This window comes from Marmota flaviventris, chromosome 18 (genome assembly GCF_047511675.1).
Source record: "Marmota flaviventris isolate mMarFla1 chromosome 18, mMarFla1.hap1, whole genome shotgun sequence".
In the NCBI taxonomy this organism is placed as follows: domain Eukaryota; kingdom Metazoa; phylum Chordata; class Mammalia; order Rodentia; family Sciuridae; genus Marmota; species Marmota flaviventris.
Window position 1 is genome coordinate 45,513,933 of NC_092515.1, and position 12,818 is coordinate 45,526,750.

A 12,818-nucleotide genomic window follows, 5' to 3' on the forward strand; every position below is an offset into this window, starting at 1 on the left:
GATGCCAAGCCTGGCATGGTTGCACACATCTGCAATCCCAGCAACTCAGGAGTCTGAGGCAGAAGGATCAGGAGTACAAGGGCAGCTTCAGCAACGAAGTGAGACCCTCTCTGAAAGGACACTTGCAACATCTAAGGACAACACCACACATCGGAATCCCACATGAGAGATTTATTGTCATAGTATGGAGCAAACTGACAAGGCTGTCCTTCCTGGGATAGCAGCAGCAAGCATGCTTAGGGGTTGTGTCTGGGCTGGGGTGGGGTTAAGCTTTTGAGCAGGCACATTCAGAATCGAAGCCTGGGAGTCCCTAGATAAAATGTCTCCTAAATCAAAACTTGGAGTCCCTATATAAAAATGACTCATGATCTAAAATGGCAGATTTGGTGTCAATATCTCATACCAATTATTCTTCCATTGTTATTTTCATAGATGTGGGGTTGTGGGGGGGACACAGTGGTGTTTCTTCTGTAGTTTCTTCAGCTAGTTAAGGGCACAGAATCTCATTCCTATGAAGGGGGTCAGGGAGGGTTTTAGGTGGAGCCAGAGTTTCTGGAGTTGGAGCAATTGACCATGAGTCATAGGGCTCCGTCTTGGGAGTCAGGGGCTGGTAGTCTTGAAGGAGAAGACGTTGATTGACCACTTGTTGGTGAATTTGTGTATCTGATCTTGCAGGAACTTCTGTAGGCAACTTAACAGTCATGGTCAGAAAGGAACATAAAGGGGACTAATAGTGGTTCTGCGGGGTAGAGAAGCCAAGGCCACACTAGACTGCACATTCCCCAAGGGGACTGTTGGCCTATTTGCTGTTTCCTCTTTTCTAGCTGCTCTTGTAGTTGTTTTTCGCTTGTTCTTCCTACCCCTGACTGGTGGACATAGAACAGCACTGCTCCTGTAGGTATAGGCAGAGGCCTCCTTTCTCTGCTCTTAATACGTCCAGTCCACAGCAGTTTTATAGGACCACAGAGGCTAAGGAGTCCAGTTGATTCTGGAGAGTTACTATACATTCAGCTACCTGCTGGTTATCCCCTATCAGCTGATTGGAGAGCTGATGAAAGTGGGAGATGGATGTGGTTATTCCTGCCCTTCCTGTGGCCAGGCCTGCTATAACCCCAGGCTGGCTTGTAGGGAAACAAATGGAATAGCCCATTTGTGTCAAGGGCTCATATGAGTACAGACTTACCAAGGAGCTCTTTATTTCTTCTTATTTTTTTTATTGGTTGTTCAAAACATTACAAAGCTCATGACATATCATCTTTCATACATTTGACTCAAGTGGGTTATGAACTCCCATTTTTACCCCAAATACAAATTGCAGAATCACATCGGTTACACATTCACATTTTTACATAATGCCATATTAGTGACTGTTGTATTCTGCTACCTTTACTATCCCCACTAGCCTCCCCTCCCATCTTCCCTCTCTACCTCATCTGTTGTTGTTCAGTTCTCTCCCTTGTTCCCCCCCTTTCCCCTCACAACCTCTTATATGTAATTTTGTGTAACCTTGAGGGTCTCCTTCCATTTCCATATGATTTCCCTTCTCTCTCCCTTTCCCTCCACCCACTCATCTCTGTTTAATGTTAATCTTTTCCTCATGCTCTTCCTCCCTGTTCTGTTCTTAGTTGCTCTCCTTATATCAAAGAAGACATTTGGCATTTGTTTTTTAAGGATTGGCTAGCTTCGCTTAGCATAATCTGCTCTAATTCCATCCATTTCCCTGCAAATTGCATGATTTTGTCATTTTTTAGTGCTGCATAATACTCCATTGTGTATAAATGCCACATTTTTTTTATCCACTCATCTATTGAAGGGCATCTAGGTTGGTTCCACAGTCTAGTTATTGTGAATTGTGCTGCTATGATCATTGATGTGGCAGTATCCCTATAGTACGCTCTTTTAAGATCCTCAGGGAATAGTCCAAAAAGGGCGATAGCTGGGTCAAATGGTGGTTCCATTCCCAGATTTCCAAGGAATCTCCTTACTGCTTTCCAAACTGGCCTCACCAATTTTCAGTCCCACCAGCAATGTACAAGTGTACCCTTTTCCCCACATCCTCGCCAGCACTTATTGTTTCCAGTTTTCCCAGCACCATTTGTTGAAGATGCCAAGGAGCTCTTTTGTCCTAGAAGACCTGATATTAAATGAGAGAAGCCAAAAATCTCTCTCCAGGAAGTATGAGGGCTGAGAAGTTGTCCCCATAACAAGGTTGGAGAGGACAAGGCCTTTATTTGGGAATATAAATCTTTAACATAGCCAGAGTTATCAGAAATGTAAACACAACATTTAAATATTTTTTAAAAAAAACTTTTTTTAGTTGTAATTATGCACAATACCTTTATTTTATTCATATATATATTTTTTATGTGATGCTGAGAATCGAACTCAGATCATCGCACATGCTAGGCAAGCTCTCTACCACTGAGCCCCAGCCCCAACCCAACATTTAACTTTAATGTCATGGATGTCCATCCTCTCAATATGTAGTTAAGTTATTTAATGTCATCTTATTCTGTAAAATATCTATTTTTGTTACTTAGGGCTGGATACTCATACTAGTGAACTTCAAGCCTACATGTTTAGGTTAAGAATATCTGTAGGCCTTAAAACTAAAAACTTCGGGCTTTGGAAGTTTCTCTAGATTTTTATTGGGCATTCTTGCTAATCATCTCTCTTTTTCAGCCTGCAGTCTTATAAGTTCTTGGGGGCTAACAGATGTGTATATCTTAGGTGAAGTGTTCTAGCTCTTAAGCTGATCTTTGCCTCTTTCTTAAATATCATTTTACAAAGTCAGCATATATTGTCTCTTTTTAAAGTCCATTTTGTAAGGTCAGAAAGCAGTGACCAATAGGAGGTAAATTTAAAAGGCTGCTGAAGGAGGATTTTTTTTTGAGATTTTGCTCCTGGGCAAGACCCTCAGATCAACTGCACAGGTCCAAGGAGAAGTGAGCAGGGCTGGACCAGACTGAAATTTTTATTGGGCTTAGGGCAGGAAGGGAGGACTTGGGACAGAAAAAGGGGGTTTTTAGAGTCTCTTGTCCTGCTGGGGTTGGCTGAGGGAGCTTGCTAAGATCTAGAATTGGTCTGGAAACCCCGCTTATTGACAGTTCTGTCAGTGCCTGATTGGTGGTTCTTTGGTGCATGCGGGTTGCTTAATCACCTCAAACTGACCTAACATCCTAGCCTTTTTGATGATATAGGGCATCAGCATCCAACTAGCTACCTACTGCTAATTAGGGGCACTTGGGGTAAGGGGGTGGTTCAGGTGTTGGTTCAGTAAAGAGGCTACTATAGCGGTATAGGGGCATCAGGTTGTAGGTCACTCTGGCAATTTCACCGATGCACTTTGGGGAAAACCTGAGAAGGCAGGGAGCAATCATTAATAGAAGTCCTATTACTAATATAGGAGTGAAAATAGGAGTCAGCCACATAATGAGGGTTGAGTTTAGCCAGCCTGGACAAGGGTCGTTTGATTGTTGCTGCTAAGCCTTTCACCCAAACGAAAGGAGGGTGTCGACATTCTTTTTGATCAATCCAGTTTCACTAATATCATACGAGCATTCTTCTTTCAGGAATAGACAGGTTTCTCCTTTGTCTGCCATCAAGAGATCTAGGGCGTGAAGGTTCTGTAATGAAACTTGAGCAATAGATGTGATTTGCCTTTATAGGGAAGCGAGAGAGGCGAACGACACCTCTACCACTTCCCAAAGTTGTTGTTCAAGCTTCTGAGTAGTGGTTACTGCATAACCAAGTCCTCCTGCCCCCAGTCTGGAGGCAGTGAGTGAGGAGGCCAGAGAGAGTCCAACAATTACTGTTAGAAAGACAGCCCATCTTGTCCTGGAAAGGGAGATAGTAACAAGTCGTTTTAATTCAGCCTCACGGTACAGAGTTAATTGAGGGACCAAGATGGAAAGAACATTAAAAAGCAAAGAGCATGTTGAAGATTAGATTTTTTTGTTAGGGTATCATTGCACCAGAAAAAGAATCCCATCAGAGCAAATATTGAAAAAGGGATTCGAATGATCTGGTCACAGGGTGCTGAACCAGAGGCAGTGTAGCAGTTGGGGAAATTCCCTGATGAGTTATGAAAAAGAGGGACTTCCTCAACGGCTGAAGAGGGGGCCCTTGGGGTATGGTTGAGGTATTGAGAGGAAGATGAATGGGGATCACAATTAATGGAATACGATGCAAACCTGAGCAGAGGAAACAGTCTGAAATGTTATTAACTTTGGATAAATTGAGAAGCTGAAGGCCCTGACATATTAGGGCCATCCCTGAGAAAGGGTCAGCTTTAGGATGGGCAACTGATCCAGCTGGTGCTGGAGTTTCTTCTCTTGCTCCTGGATATTTTTGTGAATTGGAGGAAACACTTGTATATAAGTTCTCCAGATTTTGATAGAGGCTGAGGGGTGCTTGGAAAGCCCCAAGAATAAAATTTACCATCAACACTGAAAGCCCAATTTGGGTCCCATGGTTCCCAAAGAGTTAATTTGGTGTATGATTGTTTCTCATAGCAAGGCTGATCTAGGATATGTTTCTTGCATGAATTATAAAGACACCCGCCATATGTGTTAGGTCAACACTTACCAGATTCCTCAGTTTGGTCTGATATGAAGCATAGCATTGCTGCACATAGGTGGGATAAGGTGGCTCAGTTGAATCCAGTAATGTTAAGGGTGACCACCTATTACAGCCAATGGAAGAACAATCACCTTGACCCATAAACTGAGATCAGGTGGTGCCATCCTGGTGCCATGTCTCTTGGATGTAGAAGAACCATCTGTGGGTTATAGAAGCTTGAGAGGAGTAACGATTACTAAAAGAAAAAGATTGTTGGCAAGAAATCTTGAGTTTGGTGGGCCCCAACGTGCTGGAAGTCTAGGAGTGAACAATTGGAACAGGCACTTTTTTTAAGGCAGGAGACGTGGTACCAGGGGGAGTGACTCAAAACCTTGGCAACCACTGGGGTAGTAAGTATGACTGTATGGGGTCCCATCCAGAGAAGTTCCAATGATTGAGGACGCAGTTACCAAAGTAAGAGTGTGTGTCATCCTGTAGAAGAGGGTTTGATTCAGTTTGTGGCTGTATTGGGATTGAGGCAATGGATGGCCCAGGAAGGCAACAGTCTGTGTGTTCCCTTAGGAGTTTGTGTAGAAGTATGAAACAGGGCAGGAAGGACACAAGGGGAGAAGGAATGAGTGGAAAGCTTTGGTTGATTAAGAAAGGGCACCCACAGTGTAGCTCAAAGGGGCTCAGACCTGAGGGGGCTCTAGGGCTACCCGAATTTGGGTGAGGGCCAATGGCAGGAGATTGGGCCAAAACAGCCTGAGTTCAATAGCAAGTTTAGTGAGATGATCTTTGAGAATGCCTTTAGCCCTCTCAACCTTACCCAAGCATTGGGGTCCATAAGAGATGTGGAGCCTCCAAGTGATGTTGAGGCCTTTGGAGACTAGTTGAACCACCTGAGAAGTGAAGACTGTTATCTGACTGGATGGATGCGGGAAGTCTGAACCTGGGATTGATCTGCTCAATGAGGATGGAGGAGATGGTGTCAGCAGTTTCCCTGGAGGTAGGGAAGGCTTCTATCCAACTGTAAGAGAGTGCTATCCCCCAAGTCACAAGCAGTTAGATCCTGTGCCAAGACTTTCCCAAAGAAGTGAGGACTGTCCCTGAAGCCTTGAAGTAGGATTGTCCATGTCATCTGTTGAGACCTAAAGGATGTAGGGTCTTCCCATATGAAGTCAAAGAGGTAATAAGAGTCAGGATGGAGAGGCACTGTAAAGAAGGCATCTTTAAGATCCAGGACAATATAGTGAGTGGTTGAAGGGGGAATATGCGAAAGAAGAGTGTGAGGGATGGGAACCACCAGGTGAATGGGAATAACTGCCTCAATAATTAGGCGGAGGTCCTGGACTAAGTGATAGGCTCCTGAGGGTTTACGTACCGGCAATATGGGAGTGTTGCAGGGGGAGTCAGAAGGGATGAGGAGTCCCTGGGCAAGTCACCAGTCTATGATGGGTTTAAGTCCTTTCCTGTGGGTTTTGGAGATGGGAATTTGGGGAAGCAAAGGAAATTTAATTTGGGGTTTCAGCTAGATACGGACTGGCTTGTGGTGGGAGGCTATGACTGGCTTGGAGGTGACCCAGACCTGGGGATCCACTAGGTCAGTGGGAAATGGCACAGTAGGTAATGTTGGGTTATTAGAGAGGGTAAGGATTATAGGCAGAAGAAGATGTGTGGTAGTACTCTAGGAGTATAGTTGGAGGGTGGCTCCTAGAAGTTGTAGAACATCTCTGTCTAGGAGAGGACCTGGACAGGCTGGAGTGACCAGAGAAGAGTGTATGAAAGGGTGTCCCTCCAGGGCACAGATCAGCTTAGCAGTTCTGTTTGGGAATTAGGGTTTGCCGTCAATCCCCATAACCGAGACCTGGGAAGGAAACAGAGACCCAGTGTGGGCAGGCAAGACAGAATAGGTAGTTCCCGTGTTTACAATGAAGGTTATGGACTTACCCACTATCTGCAGTGTTACCCTGGGCTCAGGGACGGTGATGGGGGTCCTCGAGTCCAGGCTTCTTCAGTCTTCTGCGAACACCAATTGTTCAAGAAAAGGGGCAGCCTGGCTGGTCATACCCATGCGTGGAGGTGCCAAGGAAGTGCTAGCCATGGGGTACTTGCTCTTCCAGCATCCTGTCTGCTTACCGGGGGGCCAGGTCTGGAGTGGGGGGCCATGGGTTTGGGCATTGGCAAGCCCAGAGACCATTGATCCACATTTGAAGAAAGGCTGTGGTGGAGAGGAATCCTGGTTCCCCTGTGAAGCTCTCACTGGAGCCATAGGCCTCAGGGCCACCACCAAGATCTAGGTTTGGATTGTTACCTTTTCTGCAATTGAGCCTGCCTGGCTACTTCAGCCAACTCTTCCTGGGCATTACAGATTTTAGAGGCCATTTTCACCAGATCTCAGATAGAAGTCTGAGGGCCCTCCTCAGCTCCTTTGAGCCTTTTTTTAGTATCATTGTCTGATTGAGTAATGAAATGGGTTGCTAACACTGTAGCCCTGGAGAGAGACTCAGGATCCAGCTTAGTATATTTGGTGAAGGCCTCTGTAAGGCGCTTGAGAAATAAGGCTAGATTCTCTTCTGGTTCCTGGGTGATTTGTGTCAGCTTATCAAAGTTAACCACCTTATTGAAACTGCAGGTATGCCTGTATAAGATATTGGACCATGTGAGTGCAGTAATGGTGACCTTGTTGGCCATCTTGATAGTCCCAGTTGCTTTCAGTTAGGGGAGTGGCACTTTACCTGTGGGGAGAGTCATATCTGTTATGCGAATTTGATAGACATGATCTCATGTGTCCTTCTGGATGCTGGCTCACTCATCAGGTAGAGTGGAGGAAAGAATGACATAAAGTCATGCCAGGTAAAATCATAAGTCTGAGAGAGTTATCAAAGTTTCTTAATATAAGTAAATGAGTCAGTGAATAAGGACCCAAGGCACTTTTGAATCTGGGAATGATCTTGAAGTGATAATGGGACATGTACTTTGGCACCTGCCACTTCCCTGAGAGGACAAAGGAGCTTTGGGTTAGCTGGTGAGAGGGCCTGTTGAGACCAGCTGTGAGTACTAACAGGAGAAGAGAGGAGTGAGTGGGAAGAGAAGGGAGGGTTGTATCAGTAGAAGAGTTGGGTGGAGGATCCATGGCTGCAGGAGAGGAAGAGGGTCAGGAGGGGGAGAGGGATGGAGGGGGAGGTCCTGGAGTGGGGGAGGAGGAACTGTGGTAGCAGCAGAAGGGGGAGGGGTACAGGTGTGGGAAGGGAGGGGGAAGACAGGAAGGTGGGGCTGAGAGCAGCTCCTGTGGATCTGAGAATGAGGAAGGAGATGTAGAACAATGAGATAGGCATTTGGGATTTTCTCTAGCAAGGAAAGCTTGAGCAGTAGAGCAGGCAGAGCAGAAGGGGGCACAGGAGAGAGTCTCAAAGAGCCTGAATGTGCCTCCAGATGTAAGGGACTTCTGCCCACTTTCCTGTCCAGTGACAGAAATTGTCCAATTCAGTGGGGATTTAAAAGCAAAAGTTCCTTCTGGGGGTCATTATGACCCACTGTCTAAGTCACACTGGGGCCAGGCCACAGTGGAGTAAGACGAGGGGTTTTTGGCATAGGTCTTGAGTGAGTCCAAATTTGGCCAAAGACAACCCAAAGGAGATTTGGGGTCTAAGGAGGACTCGGTGTTTCCCATGACCTTCTGAATCCCTCGGGGGTGGGTGGAAGCATAAAAAGGTGTCCCAAATTCTGATCGCACTCACCCAAGGAACAGATAAGGTTGAGGCATTCCTGCAACCCACTGGGGGCCCAAAGGAATCGGAAGGGGTCACACAAGGACTGTGACATCTCCACAGTTCCTGGGGCCTTGAATGGAATCGGTGGAGGTCTATGGTATGTGCGGGAATTACCAATAGCCTCCTACCCCAGATACAAAGGGGTTGGTAGGTCATGGGAAACAAGGGAACTTACCCCAATCCTGTCGGCCTGGATGAAGGGAGAGGGAAAGGAGCAGCTTAGGAATTTCCTGGTTCCTTTGAAGTGGGGAGAGTGGATCTCAATCCCTTAAGGGAGAGGCCAGAAAATCCCTCCAGGATTTCGGCACCAGATGTAAGATCAGATAGCAGGGACAAAAGGAGGAAGATTGAAAAGGCTGCTGAACGAGGCTTTTTAAAGATTTTGCTCCCAAGTGAGACCCTCAGACCAACATGGCAGGTGGAGGAGAAGCAAGTGGGGCTGGATCAGCCTGAAATTTTTATTGGGCTTAGGGCAGGAAGGGTGGACTTGGGACAGAAAAAGGGTTTTTGGAGTCCATTGGGTTGGTCAGGGAAGCTTGCTAAGATCCTAGATTGGTGAGGAGACCTCACTGATGGGCACCTGATTGGTGGTTCTTACACAGACGCAGGTTGATTAATCACATCAAACCCACTAATCCATATGAATGTTAGCTAATACAATATGATATTACATTTAAAACATGAGTTACAGAAAGGCTGAGAGAATTTAGCTTTTTTGTGGAAAAGTAGAAAAATGCATTTGTGTTTTACAATAATAAACTCTAAATAGATTAGGCAATCATTAACTTAAAAATACATTTAAATTGTATCCCACTGTAAAAAGGAACAAAATACTTTACATATCTTATTGATAACAGGTCCAGTTGTCAAGCATTAAATGATATAAATAAATCCCCAATTAAATTTGTTATCCTTAAGAATCTAAAATTACCATACAACTTTAGTTTGGAGAATATCAGCTTGATATAATGTTCTTTTAAACCCTCTATCTTAAAGATTTGTATACCTGGAAGATATAAACACATTTAATATATAAAGAAGAGAAATAGCACCATAATTCCATTGATGTTTTTATATTAACCAAGTTTCACTTTTAAAGAAAAACAAGAACTGTTTAACAGTTGTATAAACCAAAATTCCTTCAAGATTATTTGCTCTAAAAAGTAAAACATAATAAACACAATGTTATCAGTAAATTAACGTTTTAAGAAATGCTTGTTATTTTAATATGTAGATTAAATTTTGGTTTATATCAGAACATTAATTTTTGACCTTAGTAAAACCTTCAATAGCTTTCACTGATTCTTTCATATATATATATATATATATATATATATATATATATATATATATACCTTTAACCTATACAGATCTCTTTATCACTTATTTTAACCCTCTTATTTACTTCATCAAATAAAGTCTTTTTTATCCATAATCATTTTCTTTTCCTTCTATTAAATATGGTTCCATGCCTGGAACCTTCTAATTGTCCTTTCCCATCTGTTATCCCCTTTTTTATTCACTTTGAAACAATCCTTGTGAGTTTCTAAATTTAGTCAGATTACTCCATTTTAATGAGAAGAAATAGTCTATGTAATTTAAAGTACTCTAATTGAAACACAGTTAAAACTTTTGGACCTCTTGTATAGAGAATCACATTTGTTTACCATTTCATGAAAATATAATGCTCAAGTATATAGAATTATACATGTTGGAACTTTAAATTTTTAGTAACCTTGTGTTCAATGATAACAAAGCAATCTTAACCTCTTTTTTTTATTAAAACAACAATAATTTTACCTAGTGGAATTTAAGGACTTAAGAGTACTTTATGTTATGTTTAACAGTTAGCATTTTAACCTTACAAATTAATCAGATGTCTAATAAACACATTTATGAGTAATCCCATGTAAAATCTAACTTACTCATTTTTACCAAGTTATCAGACAAGCATATTGAACAGTATTAGCCATTTCTCCTTTGTTGAAGAAAAGTCCTAGAAAAATGGGTATTAGACATTCTATAGACATCAATAGTTAATAGTTCTTTGACCACCTGGAGATACTTGTGAGGTAAATAATCCTAAAGACATCTTTACTTTCATCTGTTTACCCAGCTGAGATTGAAACTTCTTAAATCATGTGAATTAAAGGATCCATTTCTATTAATTTATGAGCACTCATTGTACATCTGCCAATTTGGATATCATGTACATGATATACGGACGTACACACACACAGACATATAACACATAACACAAGTGTGCACACAGAACACAATAGCAAAGGCCTTGTAGCTTTTTGTAGGCAAATCTTCATTCCAATGTTACAGAGGTTTAAAAAGTTGAACAAAAATAGGACTGATCAGAAAAACATTAACCTGGGTGTGTAGGATCAAAATCATGAGCTCCCAAAATATGGAACTTAAGGAAAAAACCCAAAGGGTCCTAGAAATCATGACTACCTGGTAATTAGTAAGGTGCCATAAAATATGCTTTGGGGTTTAGTATTGTAGGAGTTCAGGCAAAAGACACTTTTACATTTGTTTTCTTTTTCCTAGGGCCTCAGATCAGTCTCCTATTGAGTCTGCAGGCCTCTTCCATTTACAGTTCAATGTAAGTCTTGACATAAAACAGGAAGAAGCTGGGTAAAACTGCTATTCCCTAACCCTGCTCCCAAACTCTCCTGCATTCCTCAGGTAGGAGACAGTTGGATAGGATCATGGAATGTTGGATCTTATGATTGGGTTAGGTATTGGAATTCCTTACTGTACCCTGAGGGATTGGAGGGGAAGGACCCTAGCCTCCTTTCCATTGGGGAGAGGTCACTAAGGGAGAAAGGGAAATGTACCTGGACAACTCCCTCTGACCCTGCTACTTCTCAAAAGGGAAGCAAGGGTGCAGGCTGGGTAGAGGGCGCCAAGCAAGAAGGAGTAGCAGGTGGACAGAAAGTAGGTGAGGGAGGTCCCAGAGGGGTCAGAGCAGAAGGTAGAGAACGGTGGGAAGGGGGTCATCAAGGGGGTCAAAGTCTGGGGTTTGAGGAGGGTTCTGAATCCCTCACAAGAGATTTGTTGGCAGTAGCATGGAGCAAACTGACAAGGCTGTCCTTCCTGGGACAGCAGCAACAAGCATGCTTAGGGGTTGTGTCCTGGGCTCGGGTGGGGTGAATCTTCTAGCAGGCACATTCGGAATGGAAGCCTGGAGTCCCTAGATAAAATGGCTCCTAAATCGAAGCCTGGGAGGCCCTGAATAAAATGGCTCCCGACCTAAAATGGCAGATCTGATGCCAATAGTGATCTCATGCCAATACTTCTCAAAAGTAAAAATGAATAGAACTAGAGATGTAGTTCACTAGTAAAGTTCTCCTGGGTTCAAATCTCAGTCTGAAAAAAAAAATTTAAAAAAAAGAAGAAGAAGAAAGTAAGTAAGTAAGATGCCAGCAGATTGGGAGTCTTTGGAGACCTTGCTTTCGGCTTTTTCACTCATGGACGGCACCTTCTCACTGAGTCATTACATGGTATAAGGGGCAAATAATGCCTCCCATGACCATATTGAAGCCAGAATTAAAGACAGGCAGTCAATGTAGATAGGTAATAGGGTCGATGGAGAAAATGGAGGCCAGTTGGAGTCCAGGAAGTTGGAGACCACCCCTGGGAGACTAGAATGGTAATGCCTCCTGAGCACTTTGACCACCAGGATTCCCTACATATACTGCCCCTCCTAGAAGGTGGTTCATGAAGCACCCCCTGAACAGACAGGGAGCTGCTAATTAAGGTCTCCTGGGATGCAGCTCCCTTCCGGCCCCAACACTCCACCTTGGCCTTTCCAGCCCACCTGCTTCTCACCTTTTGGTCATTCCACCAGCATCTCCTGGGCCTCATCAGGAAGGAAGAGATAAAGGGGAAGAGATCAGGAAAACAAAGAAAGTCTCAAATGTCTAAAAGGTGCAGGATGCTCTCACTTCTTGGGATACCAGGATACCACCAGCTGTTAGGGTCGGGCAAATGTTGGAGGAAAGGACCACCAAGAGACTGTCTCATGCAAAAGCAAAGGGGTTTATAGGACCAGCATGCTGGGGCTCAGAGTTCTCCTGAGAGAAGCTGGAGCCCTGAGCACAGCTTAAGCAGAGTTTTTATGCAGTGTTTAAACAGGGAAGTTCATATGGCAGTTAGGGTGCGAGGGTGGGATTGTTACAAAATAACCATTACAGAATAATCATGCGTTTTGTCAGGGGGTGTTGGGTCAGGGTACATTTTGACATAAGTAACTGTTTTTAACATAAGTTTCGGGTTCCAGGAAAACAGAACTTAAACTTACAGAAAAGCAAAACTTAAGTTTAACAGGAGAGCAAAACTTAAATTTAACCTTTACATTCCCCACTTCTTTTTCTGAGTACTTCTAATCTTAGAAGTGACAGATTATTGAGGGGTATCACACTCTGTGTCTGCTAAAGGGACATACTGTTGTCTTATTACCATAAGTTTAAC